This window comes from Lucilia sericata, unplaced genomic scaffold (genome assembly GCF_015586225.1).
Source record: "Lucilia sericata isolate MDLA Ls3-8-SP2 unplaced genomic scaffold, ASM1558622v1 Contig000401F_arrow, whole genome shotgun sequence".
Lineage (NCBI taxonomy): Eukaryota > Metazoa > Arthropoda > Insecta > Diptera > Calliphoridae > Lucilia > Lucilia sericata.
Genome location: NW_023994419.1, coordinates 200,001 through 219,325, shown reverse-complemented (window position 1 = coordinate 219,325; position 19,325 = coordinate 200,001). Strand labels below are relative to the sequence as shown.

At 32.1% G+C, this 19,325-nt stretch overlaps 1 protein-coding gene and 1 long non-coding RNA gene across 2 annotated transcripts in view; both read left to right on the top strand.

The window, feature by feature from the left end:
* The window catches only part of LOC119604529 (guanine nucleotide exchange factor DBS-like), a 129,370-nt gene that overhangs the window by 105,870 nt on the left and 4,175 nt on the right, over nucleotides 1-19,325 (top strand). The window lies entirely within an intron of this gene.
* Nucleotides 447-1,502, top strand: LOC119604532. The gene is made up of 4 exons (XR_005231520.1): nucleotides 447-602; nucleotides 665-1,003; nucleotides 1,073-1,150; nucleotides 1,235-1,502. It is a non-coding gene; the product is annotated as an uncharacterized LOC119604532 (long non-coding RNA).

Below are 19,325 nucleotides of genomic sequence, written 5' to 3'. Positions count from 1 at the left end.
GCCCCATCTGACCCTAGCTCCCATACAAAGTCCCCTTCAGAAAATTACTTGAATGTCCCAAATTAACTTATAAACACAAATATCGCGATGAAATTCAGTACAATAAAATATTATGTAAATATAAATATATCCACAAAATTTTATCGGGCTTGGTCCATATTTGCCCCTAGCCCCCATATAAAGCCTCTTTCAGAAAATTAGTTTTTCATCTATAAATTGCTTAATTGTATCGGAACAAGGGAATATTGAAGATAAATGCTTTATTATGAAAAATAAATCACATTTAAAATTCATAACTGGTGCAGGGTATCATATGGTCGGCCACGCCCGACTATACACAGAAAAAAATTACAAATTTTATTAAGTAATTACATAAATATGTTAAGGATCAATTGACTTTGTTAACAATTTTTTTATTAAAATGTTTGTAAATTGGTCATATTTACAATTTTCCTAAGTTGTCTCAAAATTCATAATAAAAGAAATAGAAAATACAATTGTCAAAAAGTTTTAATTTAAAAAAAAATTTAAAATAATCTAAAATTCAAAAAGGAAATTCCGCATGCAAGATATGAACTAGATGAATAAAAGCAATCTCTAAGGTATGTAGAGTGGTCAAAATACATATTAATTTTTAAATCATAAATAATTTTACCACTTTTAGATTTTTATTTGAAAGAATAACCACCAGTCAGTTCCATAACTCCGCGGAACAAAATGATTTGATTTATGCTTAAACATCGTTGGAAAATATTTCTAAATTGAGTGCTGTGTTGCCTGAGTTTGTTAAAAAGAAATTTGTGGATAAAGTGTGTGAGCCTGGCTTGCTAGTGCAGAAGCCAGCAATCTACCAAAAGCGACACGTCATCGATCTCCATAATACAACAGCAACACTATATAACCTTCCAAGAAAGAAAGTAACATCGATTCATAAACATTACTCTTTAGCAACATTAATTTTCATGTTCCTGAAGTGGAGACATCCAAGGAAAAACCAATTGCTGTAAATTTAATTTAAAATCCTTTTCTAACTTTTATCTTAAAGCGTTTTTAATATCTCTCATTTCTGTAGGGAGTGACGGGATTAACAGGAGGCAAAGAACCTACAGCTGCAGGATTGGCTTAAATTATGAAACTTTTCTATGTTAAGGTAAAAATCAATTTGACATTAATACATGTTTACATCTCCTCCCCGTATTCGAACTAAGAAAAATTTATTTTGTGGTCATTTTAGAAAATTTCAATGAACGGCAGTAAAGGTTCGTATTCGTCTGCCTTGGTTAAATCGTGGTAGCAAAGACGAAGTCTTTAAAGAGAGAATTCACCAAGTACCATGTAATAGAGAGAAGGAACATGGACCAGTGGTCTGGGGGAAGTGGTACAAGATTAATATATAATGTAGTTAATCAGTGAATATATATTTTCGATTATTATATAGAATATTACACAGTACATTATAAAGATAAACTTACAATTTTAATTATTGTCCATTGTTTCAAACTGTATATTTTGACGAAATAAATTGAATATATTTTTTTATAAAAACCAAATTAAAAATGCATTCTTTCATTATTGCTGATAACAATAGAAATATTTAATACAAGAAATTTAATTTTTAAAACATTATTATGGATAGTTAATAAAATAATTTTTCAATATTACAAACTGGTTGTTAAAAAAATTTTTTGAGTATTAACAATTTTAAGTAACAATTTTTATTTTTGTATTTACAAAAACGATTGTTGGTGCCTTTTCAATTAAAAAATTAATTGTATTGTCAAATTTCGTATTTAATATAACAATTGATTTGTCGTAATTTTTTTCTGTGTACTTTCTTACTTGTTTTTTTTGTCGTACTTTTAATAAGATTTATTATGCAGTAGAGTAGTAGTCTTTGTTACTTCCATACGGAAATGTTTTTATAGGTTTATTTTCTTTAACACATTTGTGTTTCTTCTTCTTCTGCCGACCAAGTGAAATTCCCATAAAAAAAGCTGTAAACATAACAAATTTTGTCATGCCTTTTTTAGTTTTTTTTTTACATATGTCAACATATTACAGATTTATCTTGTCTATAACAATTTACAAAATTGTTATACTTTTTAACATGTTTTGTCAAACTGTTACTTAAATATTGTCATATTATGTTGAAACCAGCTAATATTTTAATTTATTTTAGGTTATGTGCTAAATTATTGCAAAATTTTTCCTAAATTGTGTTTTTGGATTAAGGAAACATTTCGCTAGTAGTAAACGATAAACTTTCACAGCTGCAGTTTTTGAAAAAGTTCAAGCTCTCTTAGTACTGACAAGAAAGATCAGTGAAAGAACTAACCTAATACTTCGCTGTAGCACGACTCTCTTCAATTCTTTCCCCATACATTTATGTATATCACAACCAAGTTATACTTTTGTTTTCTGTTTTACATAGAATGGCTTAGGGGCCACTATTCTTCCATTCGTAGAGTTCTGTAGAATTTTAAATACCGTAATTCCAGGAAATTTTTGCAGAATTTCCTACAATCGTTTCCTTTGTTTATATAAAATTTTCCGAAAAACATTTTTTAGTTCTCGTTTAATTCCAGTTCAAGGTCCATTCTAGTTCAGTTCTAGTTAAGTTGTAGCTCTCTTCTAGTTCTTTTCCAATTTTGTTCTAGTTTTGTTCTAGTTCAGTTCTAGTTCAGTTCTAGTTCAGTTCTAGTTCAGTTCTAGTTCAGTTCTAGTTCAGTTCTAGTTCAGTTCTAGATCAGTTCTAGTTCAGTTCTAGTTCAGTTCTAGTTCAGTTCTAGTTCAGTTCTAGTTCAGTTCTAGTTCAGTTCTAGTTCAGTTCTAGTTCAGTTCTAGTTCAGTTCTAGTTCAGTTCTAGTTCAGTTCTAGTTCAGTTCTAGTTCAGTTCTAGTTCAGTTCCAGTTCAGTTCCAGTTCAGTTCTAGTTCAGTTCTAGTTCAGTTCTAGTTCAGTTCTAGTTCAGTTCTAGTTCAGTTCTAGTTCAGTTCTAGTTCAGTTCTAGTTCAGCTCTAGTTCAGTTCTAGTTCAGTTCTAGTTCAGTTCTAGTTCAGTTCTAGTTCAGTTCTAGTTCAGTTCTAGTTCAGTTCTAGTTCAGTTCTAGTTCAGTTCTAGTTCATTTCTAGTTCAGTTCTAGTTCAGTTTTAGTTCAGTTCTAGTTCAGTTCTAGTTCAGTTCTAGTTCAGTTCTAGTTTAGTTCTAGTTCTGTTCTAGTACTATTCTAGTTCTGTTCTAGTTCTGTTCTAGTTCTGTTCTAGTTCTGTTCTAGTTCTGTTCTAGTTCTGTTCTAGTTCTGTTATAGTTCTGTTCTAGTTCAGTTCTAGTTCAGTTCTAGTTCAGTTTTAGTTCTGTTCTAGTTTGTTCTAATTCTGTTCTAGTTCAGTTCTAGTTCTGTTCTAGTTCTGTTCTAGTTCTGTTCTAGTTCTGTTTTAGTTCAGTTCTAGTTCAGTTTTAGTTCAGTTCTAGTTCAGTTCTAGTTCAGTTCTAGTTCAGTTCTAGTTCAGTTCTAGTTCAGTTCTAGTTCAGTTCGAGTTCAGTTCTAGTTCAGTTCTAGTTCAGTTCTAGTTCAGTTCTAGTTCAGTTCTAGTTCAGTTCTAGTTCAGTTCCAGTTCAGTTCCAGTTCAGTTCTAGTTCAGTTCTAGTTCAGTTCTAGTTCAGTTCTAGTTCAGTTCTAGTTCAGTTCTAGTTCAGTTCTAGTTCAGTTCTAGTTCAGTTCTAGTTCAGTTCTAGTTCAGCTCTAGTTCAGTTCTAGTTCAGTTCTAGTTCAGTTCTAGTTCAGTTCTAGTTCAGTTCTAGTTCAGTTCTAGTTCAGTTCTAGTTCAGTTCTAGTTCAGTTCTAGTTCAGTTCTAGTTCAGTTCTAGTTCAGTTCTAGTTCAGTTCTAGTTCAGTTCTAGTTCAGTTCTAGTTCAGTTCTAGTTCATTTCTAGTTCAGTTCTAGTTCAGTTTTAGTTCAGTTCTAGTTCAGTTCTAGTTCAGTTCTAGTTCAGTTCTAGTTTAGTTCTAGTTCTGTTCTAGTACTATTCTAGTTCTGTTCTAGTTCTGTTCTAGTTCTGTTCTAGTTCTGTTCTAGTTCTGTTCTAGTTCTGTTCTAGTTCTGTTCTAGTTCTGTTCTAGTTCTGTTATAGTTCTGTTCTAGTTCAGTTCTAGTTCAGTTCTAGTTCAGTTTTAGTTCAGTTCTAGTTCTGTTCTAGTTTTGTTCTAGTTCTGTTCTAGTTCAGTTCTAGTTCTGTTCTAGTTCTGTTCTAGTTCTGTTCTAGTTCTGTTCTAGTTCTGTTCTAGTTCTGTTTTAGTTCAGTTCTAGTTCAGTTTTAGTTCAGTTCTAGTTCAGTTCTAGTTCAGTTCTAGTTCAGTTCTAGTTCAGTTCTAGTTCAGTTCTAGTTCAGTTCGAGTTCAGTTCTAGTTCAGTTCTAGTTCAGTTCTAGTTCAGTTCTAGTTCAGTTCTAGTTCAGTTCTAGTTCAGTTCTAGTTCAGTTCCAGTTCAGTTCCAGTTCAGTTCTAGTTCAGTTCTAGTTCAGTTCTAGTTCAGTTCTAGTTCAGTTCTAGTTCAGTTCTAGTTCAGTTCTAGTTCAGTTCTAGTTCAGTTCTAGTTCAGTTCTAGTTCAGCTCTAGTTCAGTTCTAGTTCAGTTCTAGTTCAGTTCTAGTTCAGTTCTAGTTCAGTTCTAGTTCAGTTCTAGTTCAGTTCTAGTTCAGTTCTAGTTCAGTTCTAGTTCAGTTCTAGTTCAGTTCTAGTTCAGTTCTAGTTCAGTTCTAGTTCATTTCTAGTTCAGTTCTAGTTCAGTTTAGTTCAGTTCTAGTTCAGTTCTAGTTCAGTTCTAGTTCAGTTAGTTTAGTTCTAGTTCTGTTCTAGTACTATTCTAGTTCTGTTCTAGTTCTGTTCTAGTTCTGTTCTAGTTCTGTTCTAGTTCTGTTCTAGTTCTGTTCTAGTTCTGTTCTAGTTCTGTTATAGTTCTGTTCTAGTTCAGTTCTAGTTCAGTTCTAGTTCAGTTTTAGTTCAGTTCTAGTTCTGTTCTAGTTTTGTTCTAGTTCTGTTCTAGTTCAGTTCTAGTTCTGTTCTAGTTCTGTTCTAGTTCTGTTCTAGTTCTGTTTTAGTTCAGTTCTAGTTCTGTTCTAGTTCAGTTCTAGTTCTGTTCTAGTTCTGTTCTAGTTCTGTTCTAGTTCTGTTCTAGTTCTGTTCTAGTTCTGTTTAGTTCAGTTCTAGTTCTGTTCTAGTTTTGTTCTAGTTCAGTTCTAGTTCAGTTCTAGTTCATTTCTAGTTCAGTTCTAGTTCAGTTTTAGTTCAGTTCTAGTTCAGTTCTAGTTCAGTTCTAGTTTAGTTCTAGTTCTGTTCTAGTACTATTCTAGTTCTGTTCTAGTTCTGTTCTAGTTCTGTTCTAGTTCTGTTCTAGTTCTGTTCTAGTTCTGTTCTAGTTCTGTTATAGTTCTGTTCTAGTTCAGTTCTAGTTCAGTTCTAGTTCAGTTTTAGTTCAGTTCTAGTTCTGTTCTAGTTTTGTTCTAGTTCTGTTCTAGTTCAGTTCTAGTTCTGTTCTAGTTCTGTTCTAGTTCTGTTCTAGTTCTGTTCTAGTTCTGTTTTAGTTCAGTTCTAGTTCTGTTCTAGTTCAGTTCTAGTTCTGTTCTAGTTCTGTTCTAGTTCTGTTCTAGTTCTGTTCTAGTTCTGTTCTAGTTCTGTTCTAGTTCAGTTCTAGTTCAGTTCTAGTTCAGTTCTAGTTCAGTTCTAGTTCAGTTCTAGTTCAGTTCTAGTTCATTTCTAGTTCAGTTCTAGTTCAGTTTTAGTTCAGTTCTAGTTCAGTTCTAGTTCAGTTCTAGTTCAGTTCTAGTTTAGTTCTAGTTCTGTTCTAGTACTATTCTAGTTCTGTTCTAGTTCTGTTCTAGTTCTGTTCTAGTTCTGTTCTAGTTCTGTTCTAGTTCTGTTCTAGTTCTGTTATAGTTCTGTTCTAGTTCAGTTCTAGTTCAGTTCTAGTTCAGTTTTAGTTCAGTTCTAGTTCTGTTCTAGTTTTGTTCTAGTTCTGTTCTAGTTCAGTTCTAGTTCTGTTCTAGTTCTGTTCTAGTTCTGTTCTAGTTCTGTTTTAGTTCAGTTCTAGTTCTGTTCTAGTTCAGTTCTAGTTCTGTTCTAGTTCTGTTCTAGTTCTGTTCTAGTTCTGTTCTAGTTCTGTTCTAGTTCTGTTCTAGTTCTGTTTTAGTTCAGTTCTAGTTCTGTTCTAGTTTTGTTCTAGTTCAGTTCTAGTTCAGTTCTAGTTCAGTTCTAGTTCAGTTCTAGTTCAGCTCTAGTTCAGTTCTAGTTCAGTCTAGTTCAGTTCTAGTTCAGTCTAGTTCAGTTCTAGTTCTAGTTCAGTTCGAGTTCAGTCTAGTTTCAGTTCTAGTTCAGTTTCTTAGTTCAGTCTAGTTCCGTTCTAGTTTCAGTTCTCGTTCAGTTCTAGTTCAAGTTTCTAGTTTCATGTCTAGTTCATTTCTAGTCAGTTCTAGTTCAGTTCTTAGTGCAGTTCTGTTCAGTTTCTTAGTTCAGTTCTAGTTCAGTTGTCTAGTTTGTTCTAGTTCTTTCTAGTACTATTCCTAGTTCTGTTCTAGTGTTCTGTTTCTAGTTCTGTTCTAGGTTCTGTTCTAGTCTGTCTAGTTCTGTTCTAGTTATGTTATAGTTCTGTTCTAGGTTCAGTTCTAGTTTAGTTCTAGTCAGTTTAGTTCAGTTCTAGTTCTGTTCTAGTTTTGTTCTAGTTCTGTTCTAGTTCAGTTCTAGTTCTGTTCTAGTTCTGTTCTAGTTCTGTTCTAGTTCTGTTCTAGTTCTGTTCTAGTTCTGTTCTAGTTCTGTTTTTAGTTCAGTTCTAGTTTCAGTTTTAGTTCAGTTCTAGTTCTAGTTCAGTTCTAGTTCAGTTCAGTTCTAGTTCAGTTCTAGTTCAGTTCTAGTTCAGTTCGAGTTCAGTTCTAGTTCAGTTCTAGTTCAGTTCTAGTTCAGTTCTAGTTCAGTTCTAGTTCAGTTCTAGTTCAGTTCTAGTTCAGTTCCAGTTCAGTTCCAGTTCAGTTCTAGTTCAGTTCTAGTTCAGTTCTAGTTCAGTTCTAGTTCAGTTCTAGTTCAGTTCTAGTTCAGTTCTAGTTGAGTTCTAGTTCAGTTCTAGTTCAGCTCTAGTTCAGTTCTAGTTCAGTTCTAGTTCAGTTCTAGTTCAGTTCTAGTTCAGTTCTAGTTCAGTTCTAGTTCAGTTCTAGTTCAGTTCTAGTTCAGTTCTAGTTCAGTTCTAGTTCAGTTCTAGTTCAGTTCTAGTTCAGTTCTAGTTCATTTCTAGTTCAGTTCTAGTTCAGTTTTAGTTCAGTTCTAGTTCAGTTCTAGTTCAGTTCTAGTTCATAGTTCAGTTCTAGTTCAGTTCTAGTTTAGTTCTAGTTCTGTTCTAGTACTATTCTAGTTCTGTTCTAGTCTGTTCTAGTTCTGTTCTAGTTCTGTTCTAGTTCTGTTCTAGTTCTGTTCTAGTTCTGTTCTAGTTCTGTTCTAGTTCTGTTCTAGTTCTGTTCTAGTTCTGTTATAGTTCTGTTCTAGTTCAGTTCTAGTTCAGTTCTAGTTCAGTTTTAGTTCAGTTCTAGTTCTGTTCTAGTTTTGTTCTAGTTCTGTTCTAGTTCAGTTCTAGTTCTGTTCTAGTTCTGTTCTAGTTCTGTTCTAGTTCTGTTTTAGTTCAGTTCTAGTTCTGTTCTAGTTCAGTTCTAGTTCTGTTCTAGTTCTGTTCTAGTTCTGTTCTAGTTCTGTTCTAGTTCTGTTCTAGTTCTGTTCTAGTTCTGTTCTAGTTCTGTTCTAGTTCTGTTCTAGTTCTGTTTTAGTTCAGTTCTAGTTCTGTTCTAGTTTTGTTCTAGTTCTGTTCTAGTTCAGTTCTAGTTCTGTTCTAGTTCTGTTCTAGTTCTGTTCTAGTTCTGTTCTAGTTCTGTTCTAGTTCTGTTCTAGTTCTGTTTTAGTTCAGTTCTAGTTCTGTTCTAGTTCAGTTCTAGTTCTGTTCTAGTTCTAGTTCTGTTCTAGTTCTGTTCTAGTTCTGTTCTAGTTCTGTTCTAGTTCTGTTCTAGTTCTGTTTTAGTTCAGTTCTACTTCAGTTCTAGTTCAGTTTTAGTTCAGTTCTAGTTCTGTTCTAGTTCTGTTCTAGTTCTGTTTTAGTTCAGTTCTAGTTCTGTTCTAGTTCTGTTCTAGTTCTGTTCTAGTTCTGTTTTAGTTCAGTTCTAGTTCTGTTCTAGTTCTGTTCTAGTTCTGTTCTAGTTCTGTTCTACTTCAGTTCTAGTTCTAGTTCTGTTCTAGTTCTGTTCTAGTTCTGTTCTAGTTCTGTTCTAGTTCTGTTCTAGTTCTGTTCTAGTTCTGTCCTAGTTCAGTTCTACTTCAGTAGTACTTCAGTTCTAGTTTGGTTCAGTTCTAGTTTAGTTCAGTCCTAGTTTAGTTCCAGTTCTAGTTCCATATTTGTCCAGCTGTAGTTCAGTTGTAGTTTAGGACTAGTACAGTTCTAGTTTTGTCAGTCTGGACAAGGCTGGAGTTTCCCTGAGAAGTTAAGTACATACTTAAAAATTTTCTAAATTTCTCTGAGTTTTGAAATTTTAGCCTAAAGAAGTTAATCTATTTACTGAAACTATAATAACTAGAAATTTAACAATAAACAAATTAAGCTCTTTTTGAACATCAATTAAAATATTGTAAAATTTTATAATTTTTATTCTCAAATATCTTAATATTGCTGTCGAAAAAAATTTCCCTAGCTAGTGACAATTAAATATGAAATTCAACTTTTGCCCTAAGCTTTTCAATTTTCTCTAGAAAGCCTAAAATTTATCAAAATGAAAGTTCAATACCAAAAATTAAAAATTAACAGCAACTAAGACACTTCATGCCAACCGTTAATGATTTTTTTCCACAACGAACAGCCGATGACCGATACCACCACTAACGCTTAACACATTAGTTCCAAAATAACGATTTGCTAATTAAGTAATTCACCGCTAAGCAAAACAAACATTGAAATAAAATTTCAATCACCAAAATTACTACAAAAATACAAGAAGTAAAACAAAAATAGCGAAATGAAAAAAGTGAAAAATGTTCCCAATGTCATACATACAATCCAAAAACAGGCAGACAACCAAACAGTCAACATCCATATTTGTCATCATTTGTGATATTAAAAACAAAAAACCACAACTAATTCAACTTTCACACTTTACGAATTGACCCCTTTCTCCTCCACCACCTACCTACCAATCTATCTACTATTTCAAAAAAAAAAAACAAATTATGTTGCATACAATAAAATTTGGTGACATAGACACCGCTACCACAACAATACCATCTCAGCAACATCATAAGCGTATAACAGACGCACCTCTTAGGAATGTCAAAACCATAAAGAAACAAAGAAAATTTTAAAGTTTATTGTTGTGGCAGGTTGGTAACGAAATAATTCGGTAGTATTTTTAATAGGGCGCACAGTGGGGCAGAATGGAAATTTTTTGAAAATAAATCTGGCATTTCTAAACGGCTGATCCGATCGGGATAAAATTTGGTGTGAGCGTAGCCAAGGAGTATTCGAGTTTAAGTTTTGAAGATAAACCCTGCAGATGCCCCAGGGACGGCGCTGTGGCGGCTCAAAGTAGGGTACCTACGACATGTAAAATTTTTAAACTCGTGCCATTTTTTGTTTTTCACCCAAATACAAAGATTTTTATATTTTGTGAAAGCGCTCGACGAGATCTTGAAAAAACATGCTTGGACATACTACTTATCTCTTATAATATCCGAGTTATAGGCATATAAAAATTTAGTGATACAAAATTTACCATACCTTGGTCCGCCTTTTTTTGAATACCGGGCGTAATTTTGGACCAAATGGACTCAATTTTTTCTTGTTAGTTAGACAACAAAATTTCCAATAATATACAAAAAATTTCAGATCAATATTGTTTACAGATCCAAAAATATACGTTTTTTAATTTAAAAATTCAAAAAATTTTAGATTTTTGGCATTTTTTTGCCAAAAATGTGTCTTAACTCTTTTATTAATAAAATAAAATTTTTATTAAGAACATATAACAATTTTATAGTTTTCTAAAAGGTATCTTTACGCAGAACGCTTTGGCGTAAAAAACTTGTCCTATTTTTTGAAAATGTTGCCACTGCGTCCTTCCGAATATGACCTATTTTTTATCAAAACTTCAACTTTGGGTGACATGTTCTAAAATCCCAAAGCTGGGATCAGAAAACTGAAAGCAGTTTTGGAAACCTCAATATGTTTTCTATTTACTCCAAAAGTATTTTCCCAGCCCTGAAAGAAATGTGGACCCTATGGGCAAAAAAGTAAAAAATCCCATTTTTGGGATTTTCATTCCTATTTTTGGGAATTGCGGGATGCCCTTTGACCTTTTCAATTTTTTTTTTGCATATTCTTATTTGAAATGACAAATTTAACAAGCGTTGAAAATTTCATTGAGTTTTGTTCATAAATAAAGATTTTGTCATATATTACATATTTGTTTAATTTCTAAAACTATGATTTATATCAAAATTGTAATAGGATCGCAGATAGCTACAACAATTTAGTCCATATTTATCCCTTAATATCATTTTTTAGTTAGATATGGAAATTCTCGACCCTTTACAAAAAATTTCAAGCCAATATCTCAATTACATTCAAAAATATGTTCATTTAAACCTGTGTCCTTTAATTTCATCTTTTTCATATTTTAGTATTAAGTATGACAGAACATACATTTGGTGTTGAATAAAATATTTGGACAATTTTTAAAAATTATTTAGTTAATTATTTTATTATAATATTGTATATAAAATAAAAAAATTATAATTTTATTATGAGCCACGCACAACAACACCTAAATCACCCCACACAAATTACCTTTCCCGCCCACCGAAATATAAAACACAATTTAATACAATATCATCAGTTAGTATAATAGCTTTTTTTATTTGAACTGTTTATCTTAAACATAATACAATTAATTCTTACAACCTACTTATATAGTTAATTCCTAACACTACTTATTTTCTATAAAATAATCTGTCATATCGGTATACATATCCAGAAGGTAATATAAGTCCTTTAAATCTTCCTTGTTTGAGATGATAGAGTTTCATAACAAATCCATCTTTTTCGCATAGTTGAAAGAACAGGATCAGAAGATAGAAGTAAACTATTAAAAATATCTTCATTCTGTGATTGCCTGGAGCATTTTCTTGAGCTGAATAGTTGAACGTGCTTAAAATCTCGATTCCTCGCTTCCTGGGCTTCTTCTGTTAACTCTCCAAGTGGAAGAATATTCGATTCAATTATTATTTGACCATGACACAATACTTTGTGTACTGTTGGTGTTAGTTCCCTCCATGGATACAGAGATACAAGTAATTTAGAAATTTCAGATGTGTATTCCCCAAATCGATTTTCATTAATTTTATGTTTACTATTCAGTGCCATTAAAATAGTTTTAACTCTTCGAAGCAACTCTTTGTCGATTCCAGTTATTTTTGAAGTAATTTCAAAATCACGAAAAAACCTTCTCGACGTATTACCGTCATTTGTACTACCGCAACTTGAAAGTGGTTTGTCGATGTTTAATCCCATCTGAACTTTAAATTCTTCTTGGATTATGCTTTTTTCCGCAGCTCTCAGTTCTTTCAATTCTTCATTATTTTTTGTTGATTTAGTAGGATAGTTTGTTTTTTTTTTTTCCTGGATCGCCTTGTATGATGGTAATATATTGTGTCCTTTTTCATGCAGAGCTTTCCTTAATATTTGGTACTTATTTCGACTGAGACCCAGTTCCAACATAAGCGCTATTGCTTCCTCTTCAGTAAAATTTGATTATGATGTTGGAGTTGGTATACTTTCCACAATTCGCTTAAGTCGTTTTGGTGATGCATTAGGAAGAATAGTTGCAATATGTACGACATCCATATGTTGGTTTTCCTTTTTCAGCATTTCGTTAAATGTATCAGCAATTTCCTCATTTGAGATTGAAAAAAGTTTCGTATGACTTGCAAGGCGCTCCTGTTGATGTGTTGTAAGTTGAGATTTCCGTAGTAGTTTCCATCCAACTACAAAATTTTAATCGAAATTTCTTTTGATTTCCATCCACAGACTTACTTTTTACATCAAAAAGTTTTAAAAAGTTTCCAATTTTTGATATGCCTGTTTTGTCTACTTTTCTACTATATGTAGTTTTTATATAATTTGAAATGTCTTCAATTCTTTCTGGCCGTTTTGAAGATATACTCCATAAAACGGAACACAACTCTTCGTACTTTAATGTAATCTTCATTGTAGATTTATTAAATATGGTACTTAAAATCTGAGAAGTTTACTTATATACCAATTCTTGTCATTTCCGATACAGGTATTCCAAAGTAAAAAATTACGAATTGTCTACCTATTAACATTTAGGACTATATTACTATAATTCAGTCATTGATATTTCTTATTAGTGAATGAATCGAAATTATCATTACCTGTATATTTTTACCTACATGATCATAAACGAAACAGAACGAAATGATCTGTCGAAAAAATTTAGGTAAAAAATGGTTATAAATTTTTGAAAATTCAAGCATAATAGGACCTTTCAATTATAAGGATAAGCAAACAAATAGAAAATAGGTAAATATAAGATTTAAATATGTGCTGTCATACTTAATACTAAAATATGAAAAAGATGAAATTAAAGGACACAGGTTTAAATGAACATATTTTTGAATGTAATTGAGATATTGGCTTGAAATTTTTTGTAAAGGGTCGAGAATTTCCATATCTAACTAAAAAATGATATTAAGGGATAAATATGGACTAAATTGTTGTAGCTATCTGCGATCCTATTACAATTTTGATATAAATCATAGTTTTAGAAATTAAACAAATATGTAATATATGACAAAATCTTTATTTATGAACAAAACTCAATGAAATTTTCAACGCTTGTTAAATTTGTCATTTCAAATAAGAATATGCAAAAAAAAAATTGAAAAGGTCAAAGGGCATCCCGCAATTCCCAAAAATAGGAATGAAAATCCCAAAAATGGGATTTTTTACTTTTTTGCCCATAGGGTCCACATTTCTTTCAGGGCTGGGAAAATACTTTTGGAGTAAATAGAAAACATATTGAGGTTTCCAAAACTGCTTTCAGTTTTCTGATCCCAGCTTTGGGATTTTAGAACATGTCGCCCAAAGTTGAAGTTTTGATAAAAAATAGGTCATATTCGGAAGGACGCAGTGGCAACATTTTCAAAAAATAGGACAAGTTTTTTACGCCAAAGCGTTCTGCGTAAAGATACCTTTTAGAAAACTATAAAATTGTTATATGTTCTTAATAAAAATTTTATTTTATTAATAAAAGAGTTAAGACACATTTTTGGCAAAAAAATGCCAAAAATCTAAAATTTTTTGAATTTTTAAATTAAAAAACGTATATTTTTGGATCTGTAAACAATATTGATCTGAAATTTTTTGTATATTATTGGAAATTTTGTTGTCTAACTAACAAGAAAAAATTGAGTCCATTTGGTCCAAAATTACGCCCGGTATTCAAAAAAAGGCGGATCAAGGTATGGTAAATTTTGTATCACTAAATTTTTAAATGCCTATAACTCGGATATTATAAGAGATAAGTAGTATGTCCAAGCATGTTTTTTCAAGATCTCGTCGAGCGCTTTCACAAAATATAAAAATCTTTGTATTTGGGTGAAAAACAAAAAAATGGCACGAGTTTAAAAATTTTACATGTCGTAGGTACCCTACTTTGAGCCGCCACAGCGCCGTCCCTGGGGCATCTGCAGGGTTCATCTTCAAAACTTAAACTCGAATACTCCTTGGCTTCGCTCACGCCAAATTTTATCCCGATCGGATCAGCCGTTTAGAAATGCCAGATTTATTTCCAAAAAATTTCCATTCTGCCCCACTGTGGGGCGATTCACATTTTAAAACTGCTCAATTTATTTTTTAATAAAATTTTTGATCAAACCTTTTTTTGTAAATTTTCAATAATTTTATCTTTTATTGAAATTTTACAATCTTTTATTTCAGTTCCAGTTCTGTTCTAGTTTTGTTCTAGTTCTGTTCTAGTTCTGTTCTAGTTCTGTTCTAGTTCTGTTCTAGTTCTGTTCTAGTTCTGTTCTAGTTCTGTTCTAGTTCTGTTCTAGTTCTGTTCTAGTTCTGTTCTAGTTCTGTTCTAGTTCTGTTCTAGTTCTGTTCTAGTTCTGTTCTAGTTCTGTTCTAGTTCTGTTCTAGTTCTGTTCTAGTTCTGTTCTAGTTCTGTTCTAGTTCTGTTCTAGTTCTGTTCTAGTTCTGTTCTAGTTCTGTTCTAGTTCTGTTCTAGTTCTGTTCTAGTTCTGTTCTAGTTCTGTTCTGGTTCTGTTCTAGTTTTGTTTAGTTCTGTTCTAGTTCTGTTCTAGTTCTGTTCTAGTTCTGTTCTAGTTCTGTTCTAGTTCTGTTCTAGTTCTGTCCTAGTTCTGTTCTAGTTCTGTTCTAGTTCTGTTCTAGTTCTGTTCTAGTTCTGTTCTAGTTCTGTTCTAGTTCTGTTCTAGTTCTGTTCTAGTTCTGTTCTGGTTCTGTTCTAGTTCTGTTCTAGTTCTGTTCTAGTTCTGTTCTTGTTCTGTTCTAGTTCTGTTCTAGTTCTCTTCTAGTTCTGTTCTAGTTCTGTTTTAGTTATGTTCTAGTTCTGTTCTAGTTCTGTTCTAGTTCTGTTCTAGTTCAGTTCTAGTTCTGTTTTAGTTCTGTTCTAGTTCTGCTCTAGTTCTATTCTAGTTCTATTCTAGTTCTATTCTAGTTCTATTCTAGTTCTAGTTCTATTCTAGTTCTATTCTAGTTCTGTTCTAGTTCTAATTATGTTCTAGTTCTGTTCTATTTCTGTTCTATTTCTGTTCTAGTTCTGTTCTAGTTCTAGTTCTGTTCTAGTTCTGTTCTAGTTCTGTTCTAGTTCTGTTCTAGTTCTGTTCTAGTTCTGTTCTAGTTCTGTTCTAGTTCTGTTCTAGTTCAGTTCTACTTCAGTTGTAGTTCAGTTGTAGTTCAGTTCTAGTTCAGTTCTAGTTCAGTTCTAGTTCAGTTCTAGTTCAGTTCTAGTTCAGTTCTAGTTCAGTTCTAGTTCAGTTCTAGTTCAGTTCTAGTTCAGTTCTAGTTCAGTTCTAGTTCAGTTCTAGTTCAGTTGTAGTTCAGTTCTAGTTCAGTTCTAGTTCAGTTCTAGTTCAGTTCTAGTTCAGTTCCAGTTCAGTTCTAGTTCAGTTCTAGTTCAGTTCTAGTTCAGTTCTAGTTCAGTTCTAGTTCAGTTCATGTTCAGTTCTAGTTCAGTTCTAGTTCAGTTCTAGTTCAGTTCTAGTTCAGTTCTAGTTCAGTTCTAGTTCAGTTCTAGTTCAGTTCTAGTTCAGTTCTAGTTCAGTTCTAGTTCAGTTCTAGTTCAGTTCTAGTTCAGTTCTAGTTCAGTTCTAGTTCAGTTCTAGTTCAGTTCTAGTTCAGCTCTAGTTCAGTTCTAGTTCAGTTCTGGTTAAGTTCTAGTTCAGTTCTAGTTCAGTTCTAGATCAGTTCTAGATCAGTTCTTGTTCAGTTCTAGTTCAGTTCTAGTTCAGTTCAAATTTAGTTTTTGTTCAGTTTTTCGCCCTTTCTTTTTCTGAATGCCCCTAATGTTAATAGAGGTAGGTCTAAGTTTGGTTAATGGTGACATATTACTTCATGCTACCAAACACATTTAGTTCCAACCACAAAACAAACAACCAACGCAGCTCAGTCAGTCACACACTAATTTCTTTTATTCCCCTAAAAATTATAAACTAACAACTGAATTTGTAAAATTTTGAAAATAAATAATTCAATATTTATTATTTATGGTCTTATGGTGGTTAATGTTTTTATTGTCTTAGTCACGTAGAATTGGCAATAGAGATAGAGAGAAAAAAAACTATGAAAAAAATAAACAAAAACGGAATTAAATAATAATTATGGAATAATTTGTTAAGACAGACAAACGGACAGACAGACAGATAGATAAACATACTAAAAATATGAGCCAAATTCACAGAGAGTGAATTGAATGTGTTTGATTAAATCATTTAAAAAATTTAAAGCTGCTGCGTTTTTTTTTACACAAAAGCAGCAACAAAAACAATAAAAATATAAATAAATTCGAGAAAAGAAAAACAATAAAAGAAAATAAACAGTAACCAGCAGCAAAATAAGAAAAATGTATCAACACGCACGACTGCGCAATTGCAACTGAATCGACAATAAAATTTATAGAAAAAGAAAATAAAAATCATCAAAACAAATGATCAGCATGGAGCAGTTAGTAGTAGTTGATTGTCTTATTGTTGCTTTATTATTATTTGTTTTTATTAAGAAAAAATAATAATAATCAAAATTTAATTTACTTTCGTTTTTTGTCGGTTTTTAAATTTTTAATTAACTTTTAAGAAAGTGCGTTAAATGTTGATGATTTTATTAAGGTTTTTGGTAGAAAACCTAATTCAAAATCAATTCGAAGCGATTCTATTGAGGGCACAAATCTATGTGACTTCTTACTTTAGTAAAATAGATCTTTGCAATTATTCTCAAGACTTTTGTCATAAACTTTTCCAAAGCTTTGGGCCTAAATAACTTTCTTTGCCCTAAAGTTTATTCCCTTAATTTCAAATTCATTATACTTCTCAAAAAAAGCTAACGACCTAAACTTCTCAACAGCTTTTGACATGCTGGTCTGTATTACACTAGCAACCACGATTTGTTTAAATCATGACAGTCAATGATCTTACAGGCATGTTTTCCATTGTTTTATGTGTATATTGTTTATATAATTAAGAAAATAGAAATTTGCATAAATAATTTCACTGCACATTGTTTTAATACCAGTATCAGTGGCAAATAATTATTTTCCCACCACAGAAATATGTGTGTTAATAAATAAAGGTTTTTTGTTTTTCTTTCTTTAATGATCAGTGAGTGATCTTGTGAACTGATAAACTTTTACCACTTGTTTGATAAAACTTTTGTAATAGATAAGTTACATGTCCAGGGGAGTTCATATCGATTAGGTTATGTACTAGGGGCTTTCAATGTACATATTTAGCGGATTAAGTTGTTATTCGAATAGTAATTTATAATTAGCTTTGCATGGAAAATTTTGTTTAAATTAATTAGAAATTTAATAAAAACTTGAACATTTTGTCTTTTCAATGTTTAATTTACATTTATTTCCTTGTTTCTTAATCAGCCTGTTTATATCTTTAAAATTATGTTTTTATACAAAATACTTGTTTAATAAAAAATTTAGATATCTCTCATCTACATCTACTTATTCAGCAATTTTAACATCAATCATATTGATGCAACAATTCCATTGCAAATAATCACAACATTTCTATGCAAAATTATAAAACAAAACAAACAAATATTTTAAATGGGTTTTAATGGGAAAATATGCTAAATGTGATAAATGCACTGAAAGAAAAAGTATTTTGAAAATAATCGGTAAAATATAGAAACGAAAGCCACAAGAGATAGGTAGATAGGTAGATAGATAGAGATAGACAGATAGATAGATAGATAGAAGATAGATAGATAGATAGATAGATAGATAGATAGATAGATAGATAGATAGATAGATAGATAGATAGATAGATAGATAGATAGATAGATAGATAGATAGATAGATAGATAGATAGATAGATAGATAGATAGATAGATAGATAGATAGATAGATAGAGAGATAGATAGATAGATAGATAGATAGATAGATAGATAGATAGATAGATAGATAGATAGATAGATAGATAGATAGATAGATAGATAGATAGATAGATAGATAGATAGATAGATAGATAGATAGATAGATAGATAGATAGAAAGATAGATAGATAGATAGATAGATAGATAGATAGATAGATAGATAGATAGATAGATAGATAGATAAATAGATAGATAGATAGATAGATAGATAGATAGATAGATAGAGAGATAGATAGATAGATAGATAGATAGATAGTAGATAGATAGATAGATAGTAGTATAGATAGATAGATAGATAGATAGCTCGCTCGCCTCGCTGCTCTCGCTCGCTCGCTCGCTCGCTCGCTCGCTCGCCTCGTCTCGTTTCTAGTTCCGTTCTCGTTCCTTGCACTTCAGTTCCAGTTCAGTTCTAGTTCGTTCTAGTTCAGTTCTATTCAGTTCTAGTTCAGTTCTAGTTCAGTTCTAGTTCAGTTCTAGTTCATTCTAGTTCTGTTCTAGTTCAGTTCTAGTTCAGTTCTAGTTCAGTTCTAGTTCAGTTCTAGTTCAGTTCTAGTTCAGTTCTAGTTCAGTTCTAGTTCAGTTCTAGTTCAGTTCTAGTTCAGTTCTAGTTCAGTTCTAGTTCAGTTCTAGTTCAGTTCTAGTTCAGTTCTAGTTCAGTTCTATTCAGTTCTAGTTCAGTTCTAGTTCAGTTCTAGTTCAGTTTCTAGTTCAGTTCTAGTTCAGTTCAGTTCAGTTCAGTTCTAGTTCAGTTCAGTTCAGTTCTAGTTCAGTTCTAGTTCAGTTTCTAGTTCAGTTCTAGTTCAGTTCTAGTTCAGTTCTAGTTCAGTTCTAGTTCAGTTCTAGTTCAGTTCTAGTTCATTCTAGTTCAGTTCTAGTTCAGTTCTAGTTCAGTTCTAGTTCAGTTCTAGTTCAGTTCTAGTTCAGTTCTAGTTCAGTTCTAGTTCAGTTCTTGTTCAGTTCTAGTTCAGTTCTAGTTCTGTTCTAGTTCAGTTCTAGTTCAATTCCTGTTCAGTTCAGTTCAATTCCAGTTCTAGTTCAGTTCTAGTTCACTTTCAATATGCGAGAGATTTCTTGTGCGGTTCCGAATTTTTACTCTGAAGGTATTACTCTATAAGTATTGTTGTCTACCTCAGCAATCAAAATATCTGAGAGCTACACAATAGCAAATTGATAACGTTTGCGAAAAACAGTATTCATCCAAAAACTGGGAAATCGGGTAATTGAAGCAGAGAGGTGTTGAAAGAAGATATTGCATCTTCGAAATTCAGCTCGAAAGAAAACCATATTTTAGCCTGGAGAGTACGATATTGTATGTGATGCTCGGCCAATCAGCGGAATTGACATGATGGCCATGCATATGTACGTATATCCATGGCGCTAGGAAAATGTTCTGTTTTGGTCGACTTAAAACATTATATTTGTTTTGAACCGCTGAAATCTGGTCAGGGAATTACAGGAAACCTGAATGCTACTCATTGGTCGATCAATGAAGAAAGCAATCTCTAGGATACGATTCACTTCATAACAGGGTATCCAAAATTGCATGGTTCATTCTTGGCCTTGAAAAGTGAGCAGTTTTTTGGCTCGGATTCCATATGGTTTCAGAA